Source organism: Rhinolophus sinicus, linkage group LG09 (assembly GCF_036562045.2).
Source record: "Rhinolophus sinicus isolate RSC01 linkage group LG09, ASM3656204v1, whole genome shotgun sequence".
Taxonomy (NCBI): domain Eukaryota; kingdom Metazoa; phylum Chordata; class Mammalia; order Chiroptera; family Rhinolophidae; genus Rhinolophus; species Rhinolophus sinicus.
In genome coordinates, this window is record NC_133758.1 from 63806613 (window position 1) to 63829750 (window position 23138).

At 37.2% G+C, this 23138-nt stretch overlaps 1 protein-coding gene and 1 pseudogene across 1 annotated transcript in view; both read right to left on the bottom strand.

Moving 5' to 3' along the window:
• The window catches only part of SUGCT (succinyl-CoA:glutarate-CoA transferase), an 866747-nt gene that overhangs the window by 659516 nt on the left and 184093 nt on the right, over window positions 1-23138 (bottom strand). The gene's annotated exons all lie outside the window — the stretch shown is intronic.
• Window positions 18729-19141, bottom strand: LOC109433743 (cytochrome c oxidase subunit 6C; annotated as a pseudogene).

A 23138-nucleotide genomic window follows, 5' to 3' on the forward strand; every position in this document is an offset into this window, starting at 1 on the left:
AGCAGCAGCACAAGTTCGGATTTTTTGCCTCAGGACAGTAATTAGTGGAGATGGAGTAAAAATCCTACATGGAGATTAAGACACTAGTTATTCCTATTCTTTTACAAGCACTATACCTTTTTTAAAAGATATCATTCATTGAACACTTACTAAGACAAGAAAGGATACTTTAAATACTCTTCTCACTTAAAATCTTACAACCCTAGTTGATGGATATAATTTCCCCCATTTTACAGTTGAAGAAACGGAAGGCAATGACATTAGGCAGCTTACACAAGATCACACAGCAAGGAAGTATTGACTGAATCCGTCGGGACTGTTGGACTCAACGCCGTGCGTCCCAGCCACAAGTCCTCCTGCTTTGTTCACGCCTCACACAATGAAGAGATTTCATTGCATTTCAGAATTAATATAGATTATTCCTAGTGGTTATCAAAGACTCTGACAGTGACAATCTATGAACTAATAGGACTACTTTCAATTTCCTTGAAATATTACGACCATTGAAAAGAGTCCTGACTTTATCTTCCATACTATCCAACACCCTCCATCTTTAATATAGATCATACCTTATTTTAATTACTTGTTGAACATGTCCTCCCTGCCAGCCAAGAAGACCCATGAAGACAGGAAAAATGCCTATCTTCATCTACCACTAGTCTCCACAGGTAAGCACAGTGCCTGGCACATAGTAGGCTCTCAATAACCCTTCGTTGAATGAATGATCAAAAGAGCTAGGGCAGTCTTGTGAGCTAAGGGAAGCATGGCATAGTGGTGGCACCCGGAAGAAAAAGACTTCATGGTCAACAGCTGGGTTATGACTGACTGGTAGAAAACCTATGATTCAAGAAGATAATACCAAGACAAGAGATAAACAGCAACTAAAACTCCACCTTTCTACAAAGCCTTTGAGGACTCCACAGAACTAACGGCTATCCCCCAAAACTACACATGAAACTATCAAATGGCTTTCTCCGTGTGTCATACCATCACATTTATTTTTGTCCCGAAATTGCATATATTCATCTTTGTATCCCTGAATACTATAAAGCACCTACACATTCAACCTTCATCTTCTACCTAGTGCACTTAGCATTGACCTACAGCTACTACTCGTTTATGTCTTTTTAATAATCGTTCTCCTTTATCTATAGTACTTATCCCCAATCAAGCTTCAATCCATATTCCCAATTGGTTTCCCCCATCCCTCCCTTCAACCATTTACATGTCATCTACAGGGAGCTACCCTGACAGCTTTCTTGCCTTTGATCTTACACTTTATTTTGCACCAAATGGCCTTTGTTCTAATGCTTGAACCCAGCTCAATTACCATTTCCTCCAAGAAGCTTTCATAAATTCATTCTAAATGGACATAATCCCTTCCTCATCTCAATTCCCACATTTTATCTATATCTTTCGGTTGGCATAAATAACATAATTTTATAAATTCAGATACGGCTTCATAATCCCTACTAGATGGTGAGCACCCATAGACGAAGTCCACATACACCCACCTCTGTGTCTCCCACCGCAAGCAGCACAGGGTTGTCCACACAGCAGGACGTTATAACTACACACTGAGTAAATACAAGAATGCATAAAAGCTTAATGGGTTTTTGTTCTGTTGCTCTTAGGTCTTGACCATGGCTTAATGGAAATGGCATTAATCATAAATCTTAGTTCAATTTTTCTCACAAGCTAGAGTTAGCATAATTTTCAAAGCATCTAACTTGTCATTTCATCAGTTTATATATTCAAGGAACATGCTCTCTGATAGATTTATTTCTAAGCATACAATCTAAATTAAATATTCTCTTTTATTTCATTTCTGCTCTTTGATATTTTTATCTGTACTTTTTTCTTTACTAGAAAGAAACTTATCTATTAAACAACTCCTCATATGTGTTTTCTTGGATCATTAATTAGGTAAAAATAGAAATTTCGAGATTCTTTTTAGGATGTAGAAAGTAAGCCCCCTACTATGAGCAGAGGAAAAAAGAAGACTGTTTCTTTGTAAATGGTCACAATTTAATACTTGATTTTGTAAATCAACAAATATAAATTAAACAGATTTAATGATTTAATAAATGAAATATCAATGAAATCATTTTTGCAACTGCAAATCTTTGGTGTAAAAATAAGTAAAGGCTAAACCTTATCTTAATGATAGAGCTAATCAACATAGTAGGAAATAAAACTTGAAATGCTTGGGCCGGCCCGGTGGCTCAGGCGGTTGGAGCTCCCTGCTCCTAACGCTGAAGGGTGCCAATTCAATTCCCACATGGGCCAGTAGGCTCTCAACCGCAAGGTTGCCAGTTTGACTCCTCAACTCCTCGACTCTCACAAGGGATGGTGGGCTCAGCCCCCTGCAACTAAGATTGAACACAGCACCTTAAACTGAGCTGCCCATGAGCTCCTGGATGGCTCAGTTGGTTAAAGCGCCAGTTCTCAACCACAAGGTTGCCGGTTCGATTCCTCGACTCCCACAAGGGATGGTGGGCTACGCCCCCTGCAACTAACAACGGCAACTGGATCTGGAGCTAAGCTGCACCCTCCACAACTAAGATCAAAAGGACAACAACTTGACTTGGAAAAAGTCCTGGAAATACACACTGTTCCTCAATAAAGTCCTGTTCCCCTTCCCCAATAAAATCTTTAAAAAAAAAAAAAACTTGAAATGTTTAACTTGATATAAACATGTGAAGCTTATTTGTTTCTTTATTTCTTTATCACATTTAAATTAATGTAAATACATTTGATTTAATAACCTGTAATATTGTATTCCTCTCTAAGCTCACTTAAACCATTATAGTTAGCAATATAATTATGAGTTAAAGGTATAATCTTAGACCACAAATCCAAAGCTTTATATGTTCTTTCACAGGCTCTTTTCTGTATACTTAGGAAATATTCCTTTCCATAAAAAGAGAAAAATTGACTGAGACTAGTTACCCATGACCTCCTCTGATCCAATAAAGTAGAGCAGAGGTAGCAAATCCTTGCAAGTAATGATCTATCAAGGGATGACGTAAACTAAGCCAAGCTCACTTCCACCTTAAAATAGATCTCCACTTTTTTAATCACATGTACAAATGTATAAACAGTAAACATACAAGCAGTAAAATTCTATTCCTAAAAACATATTTCTGAGTGTCACTAGATTATGCAAGATTCTGAAAAACGTCCTCAGTCTATCAGAAAAGCAATATGCCCATAAAACTCTTAAAACAGACAGGCTATACAAGGACATATGGAAACAAATATACTAAAGGGTAGTGCTTCTATTTTCAAATACCTTAGACAGTTTTTGAAAAATAGAAACAGCATTATTAAGTAAGAATCCGTGTCTTAATTACCACACTCAAGAAATTTCTAGAGTTAAACCGACAAGCATCCCTCCCTTGATGGTAAGAACTATGTTTACTCCACTTCTATGTAATCAGCAGTACTTGGCATGATGTATAGGATGAGTAAGTGAAATCAATCAACTACTTGTAGTGAAAAATAAATAAATAAATAAATTTAAGCACAAATGATTGATATGAAGAAAGACCACTCATCCTTCGGTTAATTAACCAAAACTAACATTTTTCCAAATGTTATATAGTTATTTGGTTTGATGGGATTTGTGTGTGTATGTGTTTGTGATTTTTTTGTTAATTAGAATTCTTGGTACAGTGGGAGAAATATTGCAGGTTGGGGAACAGGGAAAGATGGTATGAATTCACCAATATATTACTTATTAATGTATTAAGTTTCATTACATTCATACTAGCACTACGCCACTGAGTCTAGGGTGTCTCCTGAGACATCATCACACTGATTTGAAAATTACTGAATTTTACAATTTTTTTCTGAAGTCAACAAATTTAGATTAGGGTTTTTTGTTTTTTTGTTTTGGCACAAAAGCTAAAATGGTAATGCTTTGTAGACAGTTTTTAAAAGAACTGAAGTTTTAAAGAACATAAAACTGTGAAGATTTCATAATCATATTTTAATATTTTACCCATGTGAACAAAAGAGCAAAGTATTATAAGACCTGGCCAAAAAAATAAAATCTCAATAATACAACTGCCTTATAATATTCCTGCATATGTGAGCTAAATATACAATTTACACACACTCATATTATTAAAAGTTTCTTATTATTACTACTATTAATACTACTACTATTTGTTACTTATATATTATTATATATTATAGCTAGCAACATTCAAGGTCATATAGACTTGTAGCACAATATTATTGTAAGACTCAAATGACTCAATGAATCTAAAGAGTGAAAACAAAACAGATTCTATCTCTCATTGTTCTCAACACAGCCTACTCTACTCCACCTATTGAGAATAGGTATTAATACATCTTACATGTAGATGGTATTGTTTCAGTAGCACAAACTAGGTATGATCACAGTAAGCATCTGGCCTTACTAATTACAACCAGAAAGAAAGGGCTACATGCTCATTGTTTTAAAAACCAAATATCTCATTTGATGGACATTACCTATTTATTTTGAAGTAAATAATTCTGTATCATTTCAGGAAAAGGCAGTAAAAAAAAAAATAAGGCAACAATTGATACTACAAATTTTCATAAGTGCCATCCAGAGACAAGAGACAAGATTTTTGATATCAACCTTCAGCTCCTTTCATGGCTATTAAGAAGCATTGTGGACATGGGAAAAAGTGAATCCAGAAAATTCTTACTGATAACCCCCAGGTAGGAAGGAAGTAGAATCTCTGGGATGAGATCAACCCAAAGAAAAGGCAAATAATGCCACTCAAAAGCTGAGCATCTTGACATTTCTGAGGTAAACCATAAACAGAGCAAGCAGTGATTCAAAGGACTTGCCATGTGGCTATGCCCTTGTTAGGAGGCAGGCTACACACTCTTTATCACCTCAAAAAAATAAACAGGGTTAACGGGATCACATATATGGTGATGGAAGGAGAACTGACTGGGTGGTGAGCACACGATGTGATATTTAGATGATGTAATACAGAATTGTATACCTGAAACATACGTAACTTTACTGACCATTGTTACCCCAATAAAATTTAATTAAAAATAAATCAATAAATAATCAAATAAATAATAACAGGGATTTACCAAAATGGAAGGAAAAAATAAAGCTAAACTTAAAGAGAAGTTGTGAGGCAAAGACATCTGTTAGTAACACTTTGCCCAAAAGCCACATGTTGGGGTGACATCAGCAAAAATGGCAGAGTAAGGACGCCAAAAATCATCTCCTACATAAAACAATAAGAACATTGGCAAAAAATAGTCAATAACTATTTCAGAACTCTGGAAATTAATCAAAGGCTTGCAGCAATCCAGAGACCATTTATTTCAGAAAAAAAGAAAAGAAGAAAACCTGAATTACAGTAAAAACAGTGAACTTTATAACATTTTAACTTGATCTGTTCCCATCCCCTTATCCTCAACTCCACAGTAGCTTTGAAAAACAACAGTATGCAATCACACTGTAAACCAGCAGTCTAGCAGCTACTAGTGGATACAGAATGGGGTTGATAATCTTTCATAGCTCCAATAACAAAGAATTGTCATTATATGACCAATCTAGAAGACCCTTTAAGAGGAGCACCTGGGACTGCAGCTGCCCTTGTCTCACTCAGCCACAATCTCCACTGGTTTTCACAGCCAGAAGTTATAGGAACTTTTCTTCCCAGCTCTGGAACCCTGGGCTGGGGAGCCTAGTGTGGGGCTGGGACACATCACTCCTCAGGGTAGGAGGAACCTCCACAGTAGAGATAGCCCTCCTAATTTTTGATGGTCATACATGGTTGTGAGACCAGCCAGTTTCGCATCTCTGCCCCTCTTCTGTATGTCTGTAATTGTAGGGCTTCGGTTCAGCTAGACTTGAGGCGATTCTCAATGATGGTTGACCTGCATTTCAGTTGTAATTCTGACGTGATCATGAGAGGAGGTAAGCACAGAGTTTACCTAGTCTGCCATCTTGACTGGAAAATCCCCTTTCCAATTTTTATTATAAACCTTTATTTATATATCTGTATTCCCCCTCCTTCTGCTATCCTTCTATCCACACAAACCAAACAATATACAAACTCTAAAATAGTTGTATTCTACTTTTTTATTTTTATTATATCCTATACCTTTTTATTCCTAGATGTTAGCAAAATAATCCTCTCTTTCACATGCACACACATGCACAGACTACAAACGTGAATGTGTTTTAGGGGTCATGATACATTTTATTAGGCATCATACAGTACACAGGACACTATACAATCTGCTGAAAATATAAGGCAATAGTCAGCTATAAATTTTACAATACTGTTTTCTTTCAAAATATAATTTGAGAAGTTCCTTGGATTTTTTATGATAGTTCACTAAGAACAAGATTTAATGAGAATATTCCAAAAGTAAAGCTTAGGCTAAAAGTAATGGGTAGTGAATTCAGGGTTACTATTTACTCTTAAAAGAAAAGCAAGATGATAAGGGTGTAAGAAAAACTAAGAAAACAAATTGAGAATAAACTTTTCATATCAAATAGACAACTACAAACAATGAAGAATAGGATGGAGTTCCAGCACCTCATAAGGTGAAGTAAGCACAAGCCAACTTTCTTTCCCAATGACTACAACTATAAACCTGGACAGGATGCGTGGTGCAGCTACTTGACTCAGAAAAGTAAGTAACAGCAGGTAAATCAGGAAGGAACACCAAAATGTAAAGTGTAATCAAACTGTTAGTGAGATTGCCATTTTGTTTTCTTCCAATGCCACTGGTCTGTACTCAGGACAGCCAAAACCTAAAAGTGAGCACTGTGGTGCAGACAGAGAGAGAGGTAGGAGTGAACCTTCCTTTCTTGCTCAAAGAGCAGAAAAGGAAACTCCTAAAGTTCAAAACCTATGGGGAAAATTTCCATGCGTTTGTTTTCTCTCATGTTGTTGTTGTTGTTGTTGTTGTTGTTATTCTCTCATGCCTTAGTCCAGAGGCAATACTGCCCAAGAGGGGTCGGAGGGGTAGAGTGGTGGCATTGAAAGTGGCCAGTAACATAAAAGTCAGAACTATAAGGAAAGAGAGACTTTATCTCTGATTGGTGCAGCTGCAATGGTGTGGCACCAACCCCTTGTTTTTATTTCCTCTCTCTTGGTTGGATGACCCACCAGTTCCTGGTCTGAAGATCATAAAAAAGAGCCCAGGAAAACAGAAAGAACTGAAGAGGCAGTAGAAAAGAAAAAGGTCTGGAAACTGACCCCATAAAATTGTTTATGAACTCAGGGCTCACCCCCTATCTTTACATGTGTGGATCTGACCTTCATTAGTACGTCAGAGACTTTGAAAATTAAACTAACAGAGACCTCAGCCCTGGTCCCAGATTGACCACTGAGTGGTGTGCATGTAGGACAGATTCAAATGGCACTGCAAAAACTTTCAAAATATATTGCCATTAGAACCAGAGTCAACAGAAGGCAGTTTGAACTTACAGCCTAAACCTAACTGGGTCAAATGTCTGCTAAAAGAAAACATCAGCATTCTCCATGGTATTTAAATAACCATGGGTTCCATAACATTACATTCAAAATATCCAGGATAAAATTAAAAATTACTCAGCATATGAAGAGTCACAAAAAACCTCAACTTACAAAGGAAGACATTCAACAGACACAGATGAAATAGCACATGTTAAAATTATCTTACAAAGTCTTCAAAGCAGTTGTTATAAAAATTTTCAAATAACAATAACAAATACTCTTGAAACAAATATTAAAATTATAGTATCAGATATACAATCAAGTGGGAATTTGATAAATGAAAATTATATATGTATCAAATGGAAATTAGAGAACTGAAAAATACAATAACCAAAATTTTTAAATTCACTAAATGGACTCAATAGCAGACTATAAATGACAGAGGAAAGAGTAAGTGACCTGAATACAGATCAACAGAAACCATCCAATCTTTAAAAAAAAAGGGGGGGGGAAGATTTTTAAAATGAACAGTAATAATAACAATAGGTTTAACATTCATATCATAAGAATAACAGAAAGAAAGGATGGGAATAGGTTCAGTGCTGAGAAAATTCTTTTATAATAACTGAAAACATCCCAGGTGAAAGACATAAACACAGATTGAACAAGCTGAATGAATCCCACATATGAAAAAGCTAAGGAAATCCACACCAGGTACAGAGTCAAACAGTTGAAAATTAAAGACAAAGAAAAAATATCTTGAAAGTTGCCAAAGAAAAATGATGCATTACCTCTAAGGGGGCAATAATTCAAATGACTATGGATTTCTTATCAAAAACCACAGCAGCCAGAAGGAATTAGCACAACATTTTTAAAATTCTGACAGAAAAAAAAAAAATACTATAACTCAGAATCTACATCCAGTGAAAACACACTTCAGCAATGAAGATGAAATAATGACATTCTCAGATGAATGGAAACTAAGAAAATCTGTATCCAGAAGACTTGCTCTAAAAGAATTGCTAAAGGAAGTTTTTAAGACAGAAGGAAAATAATAGAATGACACTTCAAAAATAGAGTAGTATCAAACTGTTAAAGAAAGAGTAATTATATATTTATGTGTTGACATGAAAAGATACCCAAGATATATTAAACGAAAATAACAAATAGCCAAACCATATTAATTTTATAATCTGTCAATGGTTTAAATAACAAGTAGATAACTACTAGTTAACTTGCTAGAGAAAGATAAATGGAGCAATGATAGAGAGATACATATATAAAATTTCTCAAAAGATATAAGAACATATTAATAGTAATTAACTAAAACTGGAATTAGAGGAAAGGAAAAGTTTTACTTTCCCTTTACAGCCTTCTCTGTGATTTAAACTTTCTACTTTCAAATGTGTTGATTACATAATTTTTAAAAGAATTAAGCAATGTCCTATTTTAACTGTATAAAACTATATAATCTATATCTATATATCTAATCTATATCTATATGGCATCCCCTGCTGTTATTACACATTGAATTTCAGTTATAATACACATTAGAAAAACATCTTCACATCTTCCAGCTGACATAGGAATCTATGGTACGCTCTCTCATCAATACTCATGGTATCTTTTTCTTCAGTTGTATCCTAGCTATTTATTCATTGATTCACAAATACTTATTTGAACATCCATTCTGTCGATGAACTAGATTCTGAATTCATAGTCTCTGCTCTCACAGAATTGACATTCCCTGAGAGTACTATGGGATACATTACTATGAGGGTACACAGCTACAGACACATAACTAGACAAAATAATTATAAATTGATGAAAGTTGTGGTAAAAATTAACAAAAGATTAAATAACAAAGGTAGCAGTATAACTTACTTTTTAGATAGCGCGGTCAGAAACAAACTTTCAAAGGAGGGATATTTATGCTGACAGGTAAAGCATAAGAATAAGAACTAATCAGCTCCATTAAGAGTGGAGGAAGAACATAACATACAGGAAATAAAACATGTGCAAAGGCACTGAGGTGGAAAAGAAGCCTGTGATTTCAAAATCCAGATACAGATACGGATATGGATTCAGACACAGATGGGTACTGTATTTTGCTGTGTATAAGGCACTCCTGTGTATAACGCACACCCATGGTTTTGGCCCAAACTGTCAGGGAAAAAACAATTTTTGTTTTAACTTTTTCTTTAATTTAAACTTATTGGGGTGACAATGAATAGTAAAAATACATAGATTTCAAGTGTACAATTCTGTAATACATCATCTACATATCACATTGTGTGTTCAGACCCCATTTTAATTTTTTAATTCAAATTTTTATTTGTTTGTATTTAGGTACTTGTTTTTTTGTATTATAAAGGAATTTTAGCATTTATTTTTTAATATATTATGATACAAGAAATTTTATGTAACAAATAATTACAAAACATAAGAACAGATACAAGGTACAAGAAATTTTATGTACCAGTAACAAATTTACGATATTTACGCATCATAGGAGGCCAAGAACTCTTCACCGTTGCAAGTTCATCCTAAATTCAACAAAACCGATAATCGTATTCCAGGGTATTATTTTGCATATGGATATCATTTTTATATTTCTAAAGTGTTTTTAACTCATAAGCATAAATAAAAGAATTAAAAACATTTATATAGATACAGAATTAGTACTACCCATGTACAATCTCATCCTATTTTTCCTTCACAAATTTGGGCAAAAAAGTGCGCATTACACACAGCAAAATATGGTAATTTCTCCTCCAAAAACTCAAAGTCCATTGGAAGAAAAGAAAGAACTCCTACTCCAAAAGTGGCTAGTCAGAGGGACTTGCCTTAATTAGGTATCCCAAGAAACAAACTTATACATACCCAAACAAAAATGATTGCACCTTTCCACTCTCTCCCTGACTCTTAAAAATTTTTTATTGAAAAAACACCATGCTTCCATTGTCCCATAAAAGTGTACTACAGTAGTTCCCCCTTATCTGCAGTTTCAATTTCCATAGTTTCAGTTACACTGATCAACCATGGTCTCAAAATATTAAATGGAAAATTCCAAAAAATAAACAATTCATAAGTTTCAAATTGGGTGCCATTCTGAGGTATGTGATGAAATCTCGCACCATCCTGCTCTGTCCTGCCAGGAACATGGATCATCCCTTTGTCTAGAGTATCTATGCTATCTCCCTACTCTCTGCACACATTAGTCACTTAGCAGCCATCCCGGTTGTCAGATGTCATGGCACCACACTGCTTAAATTCAAGTAACACTTATTGTACTTAATGCCACATTCACATAACTTTTATTACATACAGAATATTGTTCTAATTGTTCTGTTTTGTTATTATTGTTATTGACCTCTTACTGTGCCTAATTTATAAATTAAACTTTATCATGGGTATGGATGTAAAGACAAAAACACAGTATATGAGGTGTGATCATAAACTACGGTGGATGTTTAAATTTTAAAAAGAATGTACTACAGTAAAAGACACATTGTCATTAATTCCCCTCAAAATACACCCCCTCACTTCGAACACACTTATCCCATCGTTCTTGCCACTTTCTGAAGCAGTTCTGGGAGTCCTCTTTCATGAGTGTCTTTAGTTGTGCTGTCATGGCTGCCTCGATGTCCTGAATCTATTCAAATGTTAACCTTTCATTGTCATTTTGACTTTGGGGAAGAGCCAGAAGTCATATCGTGTCAGATTCAGTGAATAAGGTGGATGAGGACACACCGTAATGTTTTTATTGGACAGAAATTGCCATATACCAGAAGCAATGTGTGACACGGATCATATAGAGGGTTCAATACTATCTGTGGTTTCAGGCATTTACTAGGTGTCTTGCAATGTCTCTACCACCACCCCCAGATACAGGGGGACTACTACACAAACATCATCCAGTGTTCACAGCAAAACTCCAGACCTTTCCTCATTTACCCACAACTACACCATAATTCCTTCTCCAAACTCAGAAGACTGAGGTTTGTGACCCTGTGTGCACCAGTACTCTCACAGAAATTGGACCTACCTCAATTAAGTTTGAAATTCCAGGCCCTCCCGTCTAAGTACTCAGCCCCATAAATCACACTTTTTAATCCTACTCCCTTGGATGTGGCCAACCCATCCAATCCAGATTCTATGGGAGAGGTAGGGGAACTGGGGATGAAGGTGGATGGATGGCATCTACAATTTGGTCCCTAACAACTCTCCACCATTGCACCCTTGATGAAAACAACCTATGCTCAGGCCAGATGACATTGCTCTTTACACTCCCCTCACATCTTCTTCCATGTCTTGCACATATGCTTCATTCAGTTCTGGATTGCATGTTAAAGGAACGGCAGAGTCCCAACAGACCAGTGAGTGCAATCAGATGAAAATAATATAGTGGGGAATGATAAAACTAGAAAATGAGTTTTCTCCCTAAGCCATTCAAATTCAGACTTTATAAAAAAAAACACCAGGCTAATCACACCAAACTCATCTGCAGGCTAAATTCAGTCCAGAAGCCACTCATCCAGTTTCTGACATCCCAACTCCATACATACAGATGTTACCTTTCCTTTAAGGCCTTCAGGCACTACTTCTCTCACAAAGTTTGTGCTGCTCCCCTTAATTTGAATCAATATTTTGCCTCTATCTCAACTTGATAGAAAGAAAAGGGAAAGAATATGCAGCCAGAAGACATGGGCTAAATCTACTTGCTAACCTACGACTAAGGCAATTGATATCTCTGAACCTCAATTTCCTCATTTGTAAAATGAAGATAACATCTACTTCACAAGGTTTGTTTGAAGGTTAATACAGAAAATACATGCGAAAAGCACCAGATAAATGTTAATTCAAACTGTACTTGCAGATTCTCCTCACCTCCATTCCAGAAACAGCTCTTGCTCCACAGCCAGATTAATATTCCTTGTTCCTCGATCCTCCATGAGCACGTGCCCAGCTACGTACCCGACACACTGTATTAACGTGCTGCCATCCGCGTCTATACAATAGTATCCTGCACTGCCAAGTATGTGCCATGCAACTCAGTTACTTCACTAAGAACTTCAAGTCTTACTTCACAGCAAAAAATTAAAAAACAAAAATAATTAACCAAAACATTGTGGTATATGACCAGATGCAGAAGGGGTCCTAGGTATATGCCAATAAATTACATACATAAAAAGAAAAAATTAATATACCATGTTTCCCCAAAAATAAAACCTAGCCAGACCATCAGCTCTAATGAGTCTTTTGGAGCAAAAATTAACATAAGACCCAGTATATACGATATGATATGATATGGTATGATATGATATATGATATAAGACTCGGTCTTATATTAAAATACGACTGGGTTTTATATTAATTTTTGCTCCAAAAGACGCATTAGAGCTGATGGTCCGGCTACGTCTTATTTTCGGGGAAACATGGTAGCTATTTTGTACCTGCCTGAGTAAACTCTATGATAATGAATTCAACTTGCAAGTACTTTTTAGCTACAGAATATCTGAAACATCATAACAGATTTCTATTACTCCTGTCATTGACTCATTTCTACTAAAACTGAGTTATCTCATCAAAACCCCTAAAGATATTTTCTAAAATTGATTCGCCACCAACAGAATGAGTCATAGATAAATCACCTGTTTATCTCTGCTGTTACTTATAAAAATAAACTTATACTAGAAATTCCAATATCAAGAACAATCAGAAATACACATATATAGACAGAATCCAGTCCGGAGACACTCAGTATCTTCCAATTTGAATTTGAGAACTTCCTTGTATTATATTCCTTCTTCAGAAGTACATACTCTCCCGCTGAAAATTCTCACACATCAAAACCAATATCCTCAAATTATGAGGGAATTATTAACTTAAAAGTCATTTTAAAATCTCATAATGCTCTCCATGGTTAAAATCTATAAAGCTTTAGGGTTACTTTTAGGGTTAATTTACAGATATCAATTTGATATACATCTTATTCTATTACAGTTAAATGAAAAACCACAAAATTAAATACCTATTATTTCTAGAATCATTTAACATGTCCATACAAAGTAAAAGGAGAAAAAAAGTGTAGCTTTCTAACTTTAAAACACCTATCTGGGAATTTATACTGTCACAGTTTTTCTCCTCTAGGTTTCACTGGTAGTAATTTTCACCTATGAATTGTCTGAAATCGTTTAATACTTACTGTTATGATACACAATTAAAGCACGTGATACAATTTTTATACACAGTATTAAGTATTGATTTTAGAGTTCGGTCTTGCAACATAATAATCCTCTGTCTTTATATATTTTTACAACTTTTTTATGAAAACAAATATGGATTTGAGATTATGAATTCTTAGAGGACAGTGTATCTAGGTTACTCACATTGAAACTTTGCAGTTATTTGATTAAGAATAGACCTGCTCCTTACAGTCACTTTTGTTCCTGTGTTTCAGACAAACATTACCTTTTCTTGTAAACAAGCATACTTCATGGAATAATGTTCTCTTAGAAAGCATTCTCTGTGATTTTTACAGGTTTCTCATTCAAAGTTTATATATATCGGCGGTGCCAAAAAAATGTATACACACATTTTAAGAGATGTTAACACTTAGGTCAACGTTGCTCAAGCAGTTCGCCGTAATCAAAAGTGTCTGGACACTGATGGTAACCACTTTGAGCACCTCTTGTAACTGCAGACATCAAACGTGACTTGTATTCATCTTTTGTTATCGGTATATATGAATACATTTTTTTCTTTCTTAAAATGTGTATACATTTTTGGCACCCTCTGTATATGTACATATACACATACACACACATATGTATATGTATATATTTGTATATGATTTGTCTGAACAATTTTAAAGATTTTTCCATTGATATAAAAAAATTAATTCTATTAAGAATTAAAACATTTGGATGCTATTTTCCAGCTGAGAAAAAAATATATAGCCTTCAGGAATATATATTTACCAGGAAAATCAGAAGAAGCAAAACTATGGAGGATACCCATATACAAAGGGTGAATAACATATAAGAGCTCAAAAGAAAAACGTGCTTAAGAGCAGCCATGACACACTTTAGTTTAAAAATCAGATTAATGCATTTGGTGTGTAAATAAGAAAAAATATAAAAAGAGTTAACCATTCAGTACATTTTAACAGACAGTTTTCTTCATCAACCGCAAACTGCTTTGCGAACATTAATTGTTTAAAAAAGATGCAGGGTCTAAGGTCAGCAATACATTTGTGCAATGGCTACCGTCAGTCTTCAAAATCCCAGATGACTACTAAGAAAGAGAGAGACACCTGACAGATGATGTTACAAAAACTGTCTTCATGTGAACCTGTCAGCTCTTCAACTGTTATTCCATTACTGCACTTATAAGAAAACAGGAAGACCATCGGGGAAAAGAAATAATAATCCAACAACAAATCTTAAAAAAAAAAAAAAAAAAAAGACATCAAGCCAGTAAGATCATGTCAAACATACACAAACACAACCCTGGGTCTCATTTGAAAATGCCACCCTCCCTCTGGCCTCTGCTTTTGGTCATGCTATTTTCTTCGTATATCTTACTTTCTTCTTATTCTACATAAATCCATATTTATCCTTCTTGCATTTCAGTGCTAATTTTAAAGTCTACATCAATATGAACAACATAAAGCAGGTTACAAAAGCACGTACAGAGTGATGCCCCTGGGCTCTGCATGACGTGGTGGTGCTGACTGGCTCCTGAGAAATCCCTGAGAGGATAATGAGTCTTCAGGGGAGATGTATAGGATTCCGAGCTTTAACTGCTTCTCCCTGCACACAAATCCTTCTAACTGTCCAATCTGGAGAATCAGGAGTGATTTTCCCCCATGAGGGATCATTGCTGAGCCCCTCTACATGAAGTGGGTTGCTTTATATGTAGCTGGGGCCGCAGGAAGAACCATACCTAGGGATCCTCACTTTCAGGTTCTTTTCACTATGCTTAGGATGGGTGTGAAGGGTTGAGAGAGAGAGAGAGAGAGAGAGAGAGAGAGAGAGAGAGAGAGAGAAAGTGTGGCAGAGAGAAAGGTGGGGATACACCTAACTGTGTTAACTATAGTTTTCTCAATTTTAGGATATGGTGAGATGATTTTCGCTTTTTTCTCTTTTGACCACTGGACTGTGTTGTCTAAAAACCCTAGCATGGCAGGTGAGTCCCCTTGCTATCTGGGCCTGCCTCCCTTCTAGGTCCCCTTCTCCCATACCCCCCTCTCTGTTGCAGAGTCCCTAGGCTAGAGCCATACCAAGGGAACTCATCTGCCCTGCTAAGGTTTTGAGACCACACTGCCTATGGGTTACGGGCATGAACCTTGGTGTCAAACTGTCCTGAGTTTTAGTTCCAGGTACACCACTCACTGGACCTTGAGGAAATTATTTAACTTCCCTAAGCTTTGGTTTCCACTTTTGTAAAACAGGCATAATAGCAGTGTGTGTATAAGAACTGAGTCACTGTTCACTCAATTCTAGTTATTTGCAGTAGTTTTTTTCTATGAACTCACAGTGAGCACTGAATTAGTCCAAACACAGGGCTAGGTTCCGGGAGCCTCTGGCCTGACACGTCCACGGACGCACTAATACATAGCCTTGTTTTTTGTGTGTCTGTTTAAGGACACCCTGCTTAATATATGTTGTTGATTCATGAATGTTGAACTCACAGCCAACAGCACTATAACTCATATATGAATGAAGCTTACCTAACATATATATTTTCTTCGTAAGGTACATTACAGCCTCCTTACACTGTAGAAACACTGGACAGCATTCCAGCACCACAATTTGGGTCCATTTTAAACAGCAAAATCACAAGAAAAACGACCAAAAATGTGAAAACCATGGCATTAAACAGACCACAAAAGGACACCAGTTTACAGTATGAGAGCTGAAACCAGCAAGCAGAGCACTGCTTTGTTCACCCTGAGCTGGGAACGTGCATTACAGGTGACACTGCTGCAAATGGCATGAAAGGCAAATTCACAGTCCACACAGGATGAGGATCAACTGTATAGAAACACTAAGAAATATTCAGTAAGTACTGGCCAGCAGGAACCACCAAAGAAGCCTTCTGAGCTGGATGGTGACACTCGGATTTTCTTAGAGGAGGCAGTAGGGCAAGGAGATAATGGAGGCGGAGAGAAGAGCTGAGGGGACAGACTTCAGAGATTAGGAGGTAGAATCAGTAGCATGGAATGACAGGGGAAGTGCTGCATGAACCATGTATCCTCGGCTGAATTTCCATCACCTGCCTAGTATCACCCTCCAGTCCCCACCAGGACCACAGCTGGCCGCCAACATCCCCTCATCTAGCCATTGCTCTGAAAGGATGCTTAATGTCACCAGTTTCCCTCTCCCTTTCCACAACCTGGTCCACTCCCGACATGAATACCCACACAACCCACAGAAGCCGGGTCTATGGCAATTGATCCTTGGGATGGAAATCCTCAGGCCCACCTGACTCCCTGTGGCCTCTATCCAATACTGCTATTTCCTGCCCACGGCACCATGATAACTGGAATCTCTGATATTAAAACCAGATTGGATTCAACTTTTCTATGCCACTTGAAGAATATAATTGGGGCTAACGCCCACTCCATCCCCCTTCTTGTGACCAAAGCTTCTGCAGTCATTCCCTGAGTGGACCTACCTCATCTCAACTTCCTTCTTTCTCTCAGTGGCCTACTGTAACATTCCATGAGTTGCCATACACAAATGTATATAAAATGGTTAAACAGTTATATACCAAGCTGCTGCAAACGGATATGGGGAGTCAGGATTAGAACAGAATCGATGATAGTGTGAAAGGGGAAGAAATTATAGGGAAATTGTTACAGGTATAACTGGGAATTAGTTTCTTCAGGAAGAAGTCAACTTAGAAGTCGTTTTCTTTCCAGAAAAGCCAGAGAAATATATAACAGTACTGTACTCCCTCCCTATCCTCCACTTCACATCCAAAACAAAGAGGAAAGACAGTTACAAAAAACATTTTGTCGAGTTTTCTAGAGTATTGATCCCCCAACACCACTATGCAGTCTAGTGCTGACCTCATTGGATGTGACCTACCTAGAGAACTTACTAGAAATATAAGTCGTCGTCCTTCAGTATAGTCCTCACTGGTCTACGTGGGAATCGAACTGGCAACCCTGTTGTTCAGAGCTCACGCTCTAACCAACTGAACCACCTGGCCGCCCCCTAGACTTAAGTTTTATAATGGGTGATTTGACTCAGGAGGCAAGAGCAGGAAGCATGGGGGTGTGGTCATGAAGAGCTCCTGAGAAGGTGACATCAGACATGAAATCTGAAGGATGAGTAGGAGTTTACTAGGTGAAGAGAAGAGGCGGAGAGTGTTCCAGGAAGATTAAAGTAATTGCAGGAACAAAGCCTTAGAGGCTGAAAGGAAAGTGACTCATCTGAGGAAATGAAAGCAGGCAGTTTACCTGGAGTGCAGTAAAGGAGGAAGAGAATGGTGGGAGATGAGGACAGGCCGGTACCAAGGCCAGATCATGCCAGACATGAAGGCCAAGTGAAGGATTGAGTCTCTAATGCTTGGGAGGCAAGAGTGGAAGCAGGGAAACAAGAATGAGGATTGCAGTGTTGTGAGAGAGACAGAGACCGTGGTCCAAAGTGGGGGCAGTGGTGATGGTAGTAAGTGGACATGAGAGGACAGATTCAACATATATTAAAGATAAATATTTGCTTTAGTTGAATCTTACATTATTAATTTCCATTATATTTATTTTTACTGTTACCTACTATTTATGGCACGTGATGCTGGTTTTCACTGTATAGAAGTAAAATAACTTTTTTTAAATAAGAGGTTGTTTTCGGTGGTGTTGAGTAAGTTGATACTGTGTTTCCCTGAAAATAAGACCTAGCTGGACCATCAGCTCTAATGCGTCTTTTGGAGCAAAAATTAATATAAGAACCTGGTCTTATTTTAATATAATATAAGACTGGGTCTAATATAATATAATATAATACCGGGTATAATATAACATAATGTAATATAATATAAAATAATACTGGGTCTTATATAATATGCTATTAGACAAAATTATATTTTACAAATAAGACGACTAAAAGCAAATTTTTATCCTATCACATAGGATAAAACTGCATTTTTTCTGGAATTAGTAGTGGTAGTTGTACAACCTTGTGAATATACTTAAAACCACTGAATGATACATTTTAAAAGGATGACTTTTTCATCTTATTTATTTATTTATTTTTTACTGTCTACAACATTTGTTTATTTATGAAGAGAAACTATCCCTTAGCCCAAATATCCATGTTTCATAGTTCTGGAACACAGGTCAGTGACAAACTACCTTGGAAGTCAACTCAAAGAAATTCTTTACACTCCGAAATCACTTTGCACTCTGAAAGATACCAGCCTTCCTCATCTCCTCAAAATCTTTCATGGAATCATAATTTCTGTAGAACTCTGCATACGCCTTCTTCCTTGGTTCAGCCACAGCAAACTTATAGAAAGCTGCAACCCCCAGAGAAACAGTGACTGCTCCAAAAATATGAAATTACAGGCGCTTGGCCAGAAGGCCATGCATCTGAGGTTTCGCCAAAGCACTGGAAGACATGGTAGCTATTTTCTCCCTTAATACCAACGTCCTTCCAGATGGAGAAATGGACACCACTTTTAAAAGGATGAGTTTTATCATATATGAATCATATCACAATTTAAAAAAACATTATTGCTTCCAGACTTAAGCTTCCACTTTCAAGTTTCCTCCTATGTTGGACTGAATCATTGTTAAGACTTATAGCTATATAACACTACAACAGAGAAAAATTACACATACATACATACATACTGAGGCCAATGCATATGAATTCCTTTCCCAAGCTCCCTTCTCTAGCATGTAGGTTTATAATGGAATCTTTAACCATAGCAGTCATTTTCATCTTTATACATCCCAGGCAGGATACTTTAGTTGGTAGTGATGGGGACTTTGGAGGATTATGATGGTTGGTTGATTGGTTGGTCGCTTGGTTGGTTGGTTGGTTTTGAACTTCTCAATTATCTGAATCCAGCACATATGATGCAGATATGCCTGCTCCTGAAGAGTGCTGTTTCCTTAAACTCTGTGGCAGTCTATCTGTCTTACCTGACCCTTAATTGCTGTGATTTTCCATATTCTTTACTGGGACCTCTTCCCACTCCAGGCCAGTGCTTCTGAAATCTTGGCCCAGGTCACCCTGGAGCAATTAAGTCAGGACCTCTCGAGACGGGTCTAGGTGATAGAATTTTATTAAAGTCCCCAAGTGATTCCAGTGTGCAGTCAGGAAAGAAAACTGCTGCTCTTCATTCCCTCACTGAATAACCTCATCTGCTCAGTCACTTTCATTATCATCTTTATGGCAGTGACTCACAAATCTGTACTTCTAGTTCTCACTGCCTTCGTCATTCAAAATAAAAGCAACATTAAACCACAAACTAAAATTATACTTTCTAAATTGACACAAAACTTAAAAGCATTTTAAAGTTTAAGTCACTTCTTTATAGATTTTCCTAATGTTCTCTCTTTTTTGAGGGGTAAGGTGCCTATACTTTGTTGGTGTCCCCCAAAAAAATGACTAGACTGCCTCCTGGGAGATCGAACACATGCTAGAATGCCTTTCCTAAACTGCAGACGTTTAGGGGAATCTCCATCCAAAGGTCCCATAATCACTGAAAAATCAATATGACTAGAAAAGAACTCAGCATTTCCTCATTTCTCCCGACAAAACCTGCTCTTCCTCTCAGGTTAGCTATCTCAGTGAATAGCACTAACATCCACCCAGAGGCTGAAGTAAAAACCTTGGGAATCATTATTTAATCCTCCATCTTTCACATCCCCACCCTCAATTAGGACCAACTAAAATCAACTCTAACTCTTTAGTAGATCTCGAATCTGTTCACTTTCTCTCTAGCCCCACAGCCACAATCTCCTCTCTCGTGGCACACTGCAACAGCCTCTGCAGTGGTCTCCCTGCTCACAGCCTTCACTTGTCCTGCACACCTACCAAAATCACATTTCAAACACAAACGTTTTTGTGTGCTTAAAACCTTTCACAGGCTCCTTCCTGCCTTTAGCGAGCGCTTGCATTTCATCAGATGGCTTACCCCATAACACCTTCTCCGGGCACTTTCACTGCTCCCTCTGCTGCCAGTCCGATCCCCTCATCACTACTTCACCAGCTTCAGCAGAGATTTCCTTCCTCTGGGAAATCTCTGGTCTCCCACAGCCAGCATAGGCGCCCCTTCCATTCCTCCCAGTATCCCATGCTCTAACTCTATTACTGCTTCACTCACTGAGTGACGGTCTCCCAACTCTAAGTGAGCACCTTAGGAGCAGGATCCCCATCTTGTCCTTCACTGTCCCCAGTGCTTGCACACAGTGATCAGCATTTGTTGAAATAAACAAAGAATGGATAAATTAATGAATGATTAATAGCCCTTGTATTCCTTCTCGCAAATCTCATTAACGAAATTTGCTTTAACCTCTTTCAAGCAAAGTAAGAAAACAAGAAAAATACTAGTTAACAAAATAGTAGTTAAAAACGTCTTGTACACACATGCACAGCAGACCCATGGGCTATCCTGTGGGTATGAAAAGGCTGTAGTTCATTCACCCAACATTTGTAAGTAGTTACTGTTAACTCTGTCCATAATAAGCTTACATTATGCAGTGTCAACAGTCACCTAGTCATCTTAAACAAAGAAATATTAAAGTACGAAATCTGTCATTGAATATAAATATCTACCGTTACCTTTCTCCAAGCACTGTGCTGAGCAGTTGACACATATTGTCTCATTTAATCTCTACATTCAAACTCTGAAGCAGATCATGTTAGAACTTTCCTCAGAGGAAGAAACCAAGGCTCTGGAAGGGGAAGCACCTTGCCTGTGATGACACAGTTAGGATGTAAAAAAGCCAGAATGCCAACCCTTCTTGAACATAACCAAACAAAAAACTTGGACTGACGCCACGTCACATCCAATCTTGCTCTAGTAAGTGACTATACGACGTTAAGACTGCTGGAGTAAGAAACGCCTCTGAGTTGATCGAAGAGTGCAGCCCCACGCCCAAGGGGATGATTAAAAGCTCACTGAGTACTTCATCTGCATGCAATCTAAATGAGTTTGAAAATGTAGTGGAGAATGTACCTTTGGCTATCAGTCTTATGTCCCAGAGTTACCATATCCTAGAGACACACCGGATTCCTGAAAGCACACATTAATTTGGGAGGGTGGACTTCATTTAAATAGTCCAGTACATTGAATAACTAAACTACACTGAGTTCACCCCCCGGAAGACACTATTAGCTCCTAGTTTTATTTTCATTTTTTCTGCATACCTTTTTCCAAGGAATTTAATTATAAAACATAACCGTAAAGAGTCTTATTGAAAAAGCCCATAGAGTGTATCATTTATCTGCTACAACTTCCCTCACACCTGAATTATCCAAAATAATACGCTCTCCAGTTATTATTACTTAAATGAGTAACCCAGCCTAAAGGATTCCCAGCTACTGAACACTTTTTCGTATTTCTCAGGGCTAGCCACCCTATTTTTAACCTAAATTAAACAATCCATTTTAATCTCATTGTTTTTAGAATCCCATATATTGTATAAGATATATATTAAGTCATTCATTCATTTCATTCATCCCACAGATGTTTATAGGCTTATCATATGCCAGAATTGTCTATCATTTACTTACTCAAAAACTACTTACTGAGCATCTATCTGCTGAATGGGGATCTGACGCTGAATGAGACAGCAGAGGTTTCCTGACTTTTATACCAAGTCTGAAAGCAAGACCTGCTGGCTGTGTTCTTCAGTGTCTCTGAGATCCTACACTCGCTCAGTAGCAAGTGTCAGCAGACAACAGCCCGCAGGCCAAATACAGCCAGCTGACCATTTTTATATGACACACAAACTAAAAATTAACTTTACATACGTAAGTGGTTTTTTAAAAATGAACAGAAAAATATTTCATGATAGACAAAAATTCTATTAAATTCAAATTTCAGTGTCCATAGATAAACTTGTATTAGAACACAGCCATGCTCATCTGTTGACATCTATGTCTGCTTTTGCACTACAAAAGTTTAGTGGTTGTGACAGAGACCACATACGGCATTCTCACACTCACTGCTTTGCACACCTGCTTGGTGCACTACAAATCAGTGACAGTTATAACTCAACAGCATTTCAAATGTCATGCGTATTATTTTACCACGATTTTTTTATTACCGCTGCAAACCTATCACATCAAAATAAGAAAAGAGGAAAATATGACATACTTTTAGCACACACTGAAGATAGACTATCTAGTTATTGAATTAGATGACAAAGCATTTTGTTTATTATTCCATGACATTCTATCTGTACTAAAAGAATACAATACATGCCTGATTAAGCTTCACAATATTCCCAACTCACAGGGAAAGCAGGAATCAGAAAAATTACAACATTTAAAACAGAGTATCTCATCACAGCAGAATTTCTTCACAAAAGTAAACAAATGAAAATGAGATTGTAACCAAAGTGAATTCATGAGTGGCTCATTTGTTAGCCAAACAAGGAAAGCCATTTACCAATGGTGAGTTAATTAAGTCATGTTTGATTGCAGCAGC